At 41.3% G+C, this 7,495-nt stretch overlaps 1 protein-coding gene across 1 annotated transcript in view; it reads left to right on the top strand.

Annotated features, from left to right (window-relative positions):
- The window catches only part of LOC108575340, a 413,517-nt gene that overhangs the window by 138,862 nt on the left and 267,160 nt on the right, over positions 1-7,495 (top strand). The gene's annotated exons all lie outside the window — the stretch shown is intronic.

Here is a 7,495-nt window from a genome sequence, read left to right as displayed (position 1 = left end):
AATTCGAAAACTAGTCATTTGACCGGGCGTGGCACGGTTAGTGTTAATATAAGCGCCCATTCCATGTCGTCTTTAATCGAATCGGTCGGAAGGGCGTAGGGCGTCGATCGTTTATAGTCGTTAGCCGAAGGAACCGAGGACAATGCATTAGCGTAATTGTTGCGCTGCTCGTCAACGAGCACAGTTGAACAGTGAGTTACAACTAGTTCGAACAAGTCCAGGGGAGGCCATTTCCGTGCGTGCGCCACGCTACATAATACCCATTGTTCCCGACAAGTATAAGGGGACTGTGCCAGTTGTACACCGGCTGTAAAATGTCCGCATTGTTTCCTGGGGACACGTTGCGCGGTAATCAACACGCCTTCCCAGGACTGCAAGCTACAACTTAATGTTCCGATCGAAACCTTGACTCGTCCGTATTAAACCCCAGAGTGAGATTGAAATTTCCACATGTTACGGAATTTAGATGATTAGAAGTGGCTGGAGAGATAAATTCCTTCAATTTTTGGAGAATCAGTGTGATGGAAGGTTTACAATAATTAACGATACCTTTCGAGTAGAAAAATCTATTAGGAAATGTTATTATTGCTTAAAATTTTTAGCTTCTTTAATTGTTGCTTGAAATTTGAAATTTCATTATTGCTTAAAATTTTTAATTTTAGATTTTATGATTATATTATTTTAGTATTCTGTTTACGTTTTAATAAGCCAGAGCTGGACACAGTGAATCTCAAATACAAATTAAGGAAACACTGCTTGTTGATATTTCAACTTGCCTTGATAATTAAATGATTCGTTCGTTCATTTATTTACGAATACAAATCCATATAGTACATGCTGCAATTATAGTACATTACAAATTGAAGAGATAAAGAGGAAAAATTACGGAACGTTAGAATCACAGAAATAATCTCAAAAATTAACTAAACGGAGCAGTACCACTGCAAATTACAATCTGACAAACAATAACGACATCGAAAACATCAGAAATTAAAATAACAAAATAATAATAAAACGATGCTCCTGTGTTAAATGTATCGCTCTCGAAATCCACCGAATTCTCTCAAAAATCGCCGACAAACACCGTTATCAAACTTTCCGGCAAAGCCTTGCCGCATATCAGCACACAATCTCGCTGTGCAAATTAATAGCGCGCAACATAAACGTATGTACATAAAATCTAATTAACAGAAAACCACCGCATCGGACCCAAGCTGATGATACAGCCAAGCGTTATGTACATCTCTACACCGTCATAAACCAATTAAAAGCAAACTGTCGCGAAACCCATTTAACAGAGTTGATCGTCGTGTACAATACATACAATACGATACGGTTATACGGTACGTAGAAACGAAGAAGAGAAAAACGAGACGTGTTTACGAGACAACGAAAATACCGGCGAATCCTTCGTGGCGATTCGTAATTACGATGGAATGTAGTAACCTGGCGCAATCTCTCATCCTTTGACGCGCTCGCGCGCGCGCGGAGTAGAACAAACGAGAGGGTCCTGGCCAAAAAAATATCGGATTTCAAGCGTCGAGCCAACATCGTGCCCGATGCCAGAAGCGTGTTGTTCGCGTTGGCCGTGTCGAACCGCGCGTTCGATTTGTTTTTTTCTTCCATTTTTTCCCATTTTTTTTTTCCGCGTCACACCGACGCATCCTAATTGCCGTCGCGTGTCTTCGAGGCTCGGTTCTTGCCGGGGGAAGAAAAGCGGAGGAAAAGAGTGGAAGACACGCGAAGGGGTGAAAGAAGAGAGAACTGGGTTAACGATACCATGAGTGACTCGGTTGGATTTCACGACATTGGCTCGTTATAGAGAGTAGGGGGGAAATAATACCTGAGGATGATTAAGGGAAATTTTTCTGGTTAGCTAGTGGAACTTCGTTCTACTTTACATCCGAATGATTTATCGAATTCGAAACTAAATTTAAAGCGGATGGATTTTAAGCGTTCCTGTAAACTTGGACAGCTACCAGTTTCTAATTGATGTGGGAGAAAGATTGATAATTTCTAGATCGTTAGAGTGAGCGGTGAATACAATTGCGAGTTTAATTGGACTTCACGGGATGGCTATATTTTATGAGTGTCTTTGATCTTCTTTACATGACGCTTTTAAAGACAATTTGTGCTTGGAAGATTGAGTGGTCAATTTGGGTTTGGTGGAAGTAATGTACCTTCTTCAGTGGTTCTTTAGTGTAGCAGTTGTATTATTCTGGTGTTGCTACCTTTGATGTATTGAGGTGTAAATTAAATTTCACTCAACTCTTGCAATTTTACAATGTATATTAAATTTTCGTTTCAATTTCTAAAATTAAGGATTGTTAAGTATTTCAGTGAACCTTGGTTTACTAAATTTCAGTTAATTTTTAAGTTCTATTATAATTTTAGTTGCAATTTGTAAAATTAAGGATTATTAAATATTTAGAAATTACGCAATATTTTATTTTGGAATTACCGAATTCAAGTTAATTCTTAGTTTCAGTTCAAAAGATTAAGGACTAGCAAATACTCTCCTCTTCTAACAACGCATAATTGCTAAGAAATCGCGAGCCAGAGAACTAATCGACAGCGAACTAGAAAGGAATTTCAAGAACACCTCAAGAATTCACTCGAAGAAGACATTTATATTAATTAAAATCCTTGTCATCTTTACCATCGATAAGCTTCGACTTAAATAATTTATCGAGCAGCGGCGAACGAGAGTTGCAGATTTGTTTCAGCTGTAAAATAGGACTGCGACGGCGGGGCGCGAGGTGTAACTTTTGCACGGACGTGTAAGTTCATTACGACAATTTTGGGGGACACAGTGCCGACGGGGGAACTTCGAAGCCGCAGCTGCGGGCGGTCGCGTCCATGAATAAATTTCACCGTGACGATATGTCATTTGCATATTACCTGCTGCGTGACAGACGAACCTTGGCTGCGTCGAATGTCGCGTTAGCGCTGGCCAAGTCGAAACGTTCTACTCTGGCGAATTACGAGGAAGGGCGGTGTTCCTTCACGTTACTATCGATCTACGATTTATCCCAGATAACCCAAACAAAATCTGAATAACGATTAACTTGACGATCGTCCTTTGAAAGGAGTGAAAAAGTTGATTGTAGATACTCTGGATCGCTGGAATTAAAAACCATTTAGTAAATTTTGAAAATTACTAATGCAATTGAACGAAATTTGAGTTTTTAATGACATAGCGATCTTTCTTTGAAAGGAGTGAGAAAGTTAGCTCTTTTAGATACTTTTGATCACTGGAATTAAAAATCATTTAATAAATTTTGCAAATTATTAGTGCACGCTTTTAATGTAATATCACTCTGATTTAGCAGAAATGAGAAATTATCCACGAATTCGTTGGAGAAGTTAGTAAATTCCTGAATTTAAGAAAGAATACAAATTTTTGAGATCATTGTGATTAGAACAAGTTCATCCTTCTCACTCTTAACTCTTCGATATTTTCTAAAAATTATGTCACAGATATTTAATTAAGCTTTCCTAAAAATTACGCCATAGACGTTTAATTAAGGCTCCCCAAAAAATTACGTCGCAAATATGTTTTCCAACTTCTTCAACTTTCATCAAAGCGTCATACCTTTTTCCGTCTCCTTCTTTTTATTAAAAAGGGACAGATTTTTTTAAAAAATAAAAGAATTTTAGTGCTTTCATCGAACGTTGGGAAATTTCTCCTCTTCTATCGAATTTTCCGCGGAGTTCCTTTTCACCGCTTAAGGAACCGCCACCGGGAAAAAATTGTTCGTTCGACGAGCTTGCAGATGAACGTCGTCCAGGAACGATCTACATATGAAAGACGACGTTGGTGAACGACAAACGCTCCTTCTAAGAGGGTTATGCCGCAGCATTGTGCCGTGAAATGTCGTTCGAGATCGTCTTCCGTCCTCTCCTTTGGCCTTTTTACAGCGCCCGCTGTTCGGGGAATATTAATTCCCGGAATTACAACGACGGGGGGGAAATAAAAACGATGTTATGGTAATCCATGGACGGACTGATTTTTATTCGACTTGCAATTCAAACGAGCTACATGGAAATCGCGAAACATGCAAATGCTCACGTATTTTCCGGCTGTAAAAAGAAATATATTTTTCGATCTTCACCGTCACGCACGCGCACATTATTTCACTGCCGATCGATTCTCGATATTTTTGGGAAATTTCCGTTTTCCAACGATACAGGCAATTCGAGGAAGCGTTTATAATTATGTTTCACAGCTGTTTCTAATATTTCCTTACGGTAGAATTATTCTGTTAATTTTAACAGGACACTTCGATAATTTTACCAACACATCGAAAGTACTTGAATGAATTCTGTATGGAAGACGTTGATTTGCAAGCCACAGTGTTACAGGTTATCGTGTATCTTTCCAGTATGCTTCTGTCTGGTTTACTGGTTCGCGTGCAGGTACACATTACTCCATTCACACCTTGTTCTTGTACTTTCACGCCTTGTTGGCGTATCTCACATCTCGTATGAATAATTGCGTCGACGTAATTAAGAATTCTACCGACACACTACCGTGAAAGGTACACGAAAGAGTCACGCAATTGGGACGAGTTACATCTCGTGCTTAATTATAAGTAGAGAAAAGTTGAAGATCTATGTATCTTCGTACGGCTTCAATTTTGTCGTGCACATAAAACGAGCAGATACTTCAGTTTTTCGGTAAGATTTGCAAGTTTACCAAGAACCTGAGATATCTCGAGAAGTATTGATATTTCATAGTTTAATCATTTTACACTGTTACTCGACACTCTCCGCTTTTCACCCAGGGAAAAGTAGATCTTCGTGTCGATGATCAACCACTTTCTTAATCTCCCGTAACACGTTCAATTCTTACTCACGCTCGTTTAACCTATTTATTTATAGCAGTTATTAGTTTCTGTTCCCCATGTCGGAGTGATCAACTACAGCTCTTTGTTTCGCAAGCAAACAAGAAACCACTTACAGCGAGTTAAAACCTCCGGTGGCTCGAACGAAATCCCGACAAAATGGCGCGGCTCCTTCCGAGACAATTTATTAAACGATCCCGCGCGTAAGAACGGTTCGGCGAAACAAAGAGGCAATGATGGTGTTCTTATTAAATTCAGCGAGAGAGACGCGCCCTGCTCTCGTAATAAGACATCAGACTGGCACGCGGACATCAACGAGAGAGGAGGGAGGGATGAAGCTTGGCCCGAGGAAAAAAATACGCCCGGAATCGTTGTAGACAGAGGAATATTGCATTCTTGTGTCGAAGCAATTACTCGCGCGCTGAGGTATCGTTCTTCTGTCGCCTCTACATGCCGGCAACTTTTCGCGAAGGAAAGAACCTGAAGAGGAAGAGAGAGAAAGAGAGGAAGGGAAACGCAGAAAGAGAGAGAGAGAGAGAGAGTGAGGAGAGAAAGAGAGATAAGAAAAAAAGAGGGATCACCTTTCCACCACCATGGAATACTTGAGGCAAAGGATCGTATCTAGGACTCCTCGTTTACCTTTTCCCCTTTCCTCGCGTTCTCCTCTATCTTTGCTACACGACTCTCTTGTTCTCGAAAGAACTTCATTTCTGGTTTCGAGTCGTTGTAATTTGTGTCTCTTTCCATCCGTCTCTTTGCACTGATGACGTTACTCGCTCTACTCGTGGCTGTTCTTCTTTCGGCGCTAAGTTTGTTACGTGTTTAGGCGTATCCTGTATCCGGATTTATGGCGGCGAGTCAACTGGTCGCTGTCGCAGGCAAATATCGCTTTCTCAAAACACCACAAGTGTTTATTGCATTGCCTGCGACACTTAGTCCCTAGGACCAGACCCTGCCGTGAATCCTGGAGTCTCCGAACGGAAAATAGAAAAGTGGCCCACGACTTTTGCCAACGTCGATGGGCCACTTGACTTTAACAAAGCCTAGAAAAGCGGAGATTCCACAGGATTGCCGCGCATCCGTCCACCGAACACTTTCTCCCTAAGATAACGCGCTAAGGGCGAAATGGAGGGAGGTTGCGATGCACCGGAGTAAACTGATTGGTGATCTAGAAAAGGAAAAATCAGCAATCAGGGTGTTTTTAGGAAAATAGGCGTCTTCGTCGAGGGAAACCGCAGAGACTCCAGCAGAAACACTTGGCCACTCGCAAGAGAAACACCTCTCACTTCGCAGTAGAATTTATACCTTGAATTAGTTGTTGAAGGTTAAAAACTTAGTGTTTCAATCAAGAAACTGGTTCTTCGTAGCCTTAGACCATTAGTCGGCACACAGGTGCAAAAACCGGCAACGCTTGAACGATCGAAAGATCAACCGCGAGCCCTAACATTACGCGAGTGTATCTGGAATCTTGACTTCTTGGAGGCTTGGGTAATAATTATAATTAGTTTCTTCGGATTATGTGTTTAGTATACTGAGAAAGGATCGTCCAAAGAAAAATTTCAGGTTGCACATTTAGCATACGTTCACATTTTCTTTGTCAATAAGAAAGGTGAGGAAGAGTGAATGAGAAATCGTTCCTGTGAAGTTCATCGGCGAAAAACAACTCTCGGAGAGTTGAGCGATGCTCTCAGACAGTCACTCTCAGAGAAATACTCTCGAGAGCAACTCGCGATAGTTTCACTCTCAGAAGGACACCTAGCTTCGTGTTTACCTCGATATACATACAGCGACCCTGACTCGTCTTTCTTATGTCTGGTTTGCAAAACATACCGCGAGTCTCACGCGATGTTACGAGGCAAGAAGTTAAGACCAGGCCTATGTTGCCACACGTGACGGTGACTCATGCCTAGGATATTTACCAGAACAGTTGTGCGCGTACAGCGAGCAGAAATCAGGCAGGACGATGCGTCCTCAGTCGGTGTTTACGAGCCTGCCGAGCGAGTGCCTCGACGAGCGACGCTTGTACAGTGCGATTGTAGACTTGTAGAAAATTCAGTGCTCCCTTGAACCACGCGGTTTCGATTATACGCGAATTTCGAGTCAATTTACGTAGTTAGTAGCTAATTCTAAACAGATTGCCGGTGCATGCGAGAAACAGTGGAACACCGAATTCAAGTACACGACGAGCAGCCGAACTTGGGAGAAAAATCAAGCTACTCTGCGAGCTGCATAGCTATAGTCTCACGGTATTTATGTGCGTGAACAGTGAATACACAATCGAATAATTTCAATGGCGAATTAGTTTTCTAAGCGTCCAAATTTATCGCTTTCGTCATTTGAGAAGAATCCGACATTTAATCCTTGCGTGGGCAACCGAATACCCATTTTTATATTTCTTCTAACAGCTTTCTACGTTCTCGTGAGAGTATAACAAAACTGCGATATTTCGTAATATTTTTACGTCGATATCTGCAACAAATTTGCAATATTAAAGCCCGAAACAACCGTGAACGTTTCGGTTGGCCGCACAAGGGTTAACAAGATTCCAGAGTTCACACTGAAGTACCTGAACGGCAATTAGAGCATTTAGCACGACCACAGTTACACGTTTTTACAAAGGTATCAGGGAAAAACGAAAATTTCCACAG

The sequence above is a fragment of the Habropoda laboriosa genome, unplaced genomic scaffold (assembly GCF_001263275.1).
Source record: "Habropoda laboriosa isolate 0110345459 unplaced genomic scaffold, ASM126327v1 scaffold143, whole genome shotgun sequence".
In the NCBI taxonomy this organism is placed as follows: Eukaryota; Metazoa; Arthropoda; class Insecta; order Hymenoptera; family Apidae; genus Habropoda; species Habropoda laboriosa.
The sequence above is the reverse complement of the archived record's forward strand: the minus strand, read 5'-3'. Positions and strand labels throughout refer to the sequence as shown.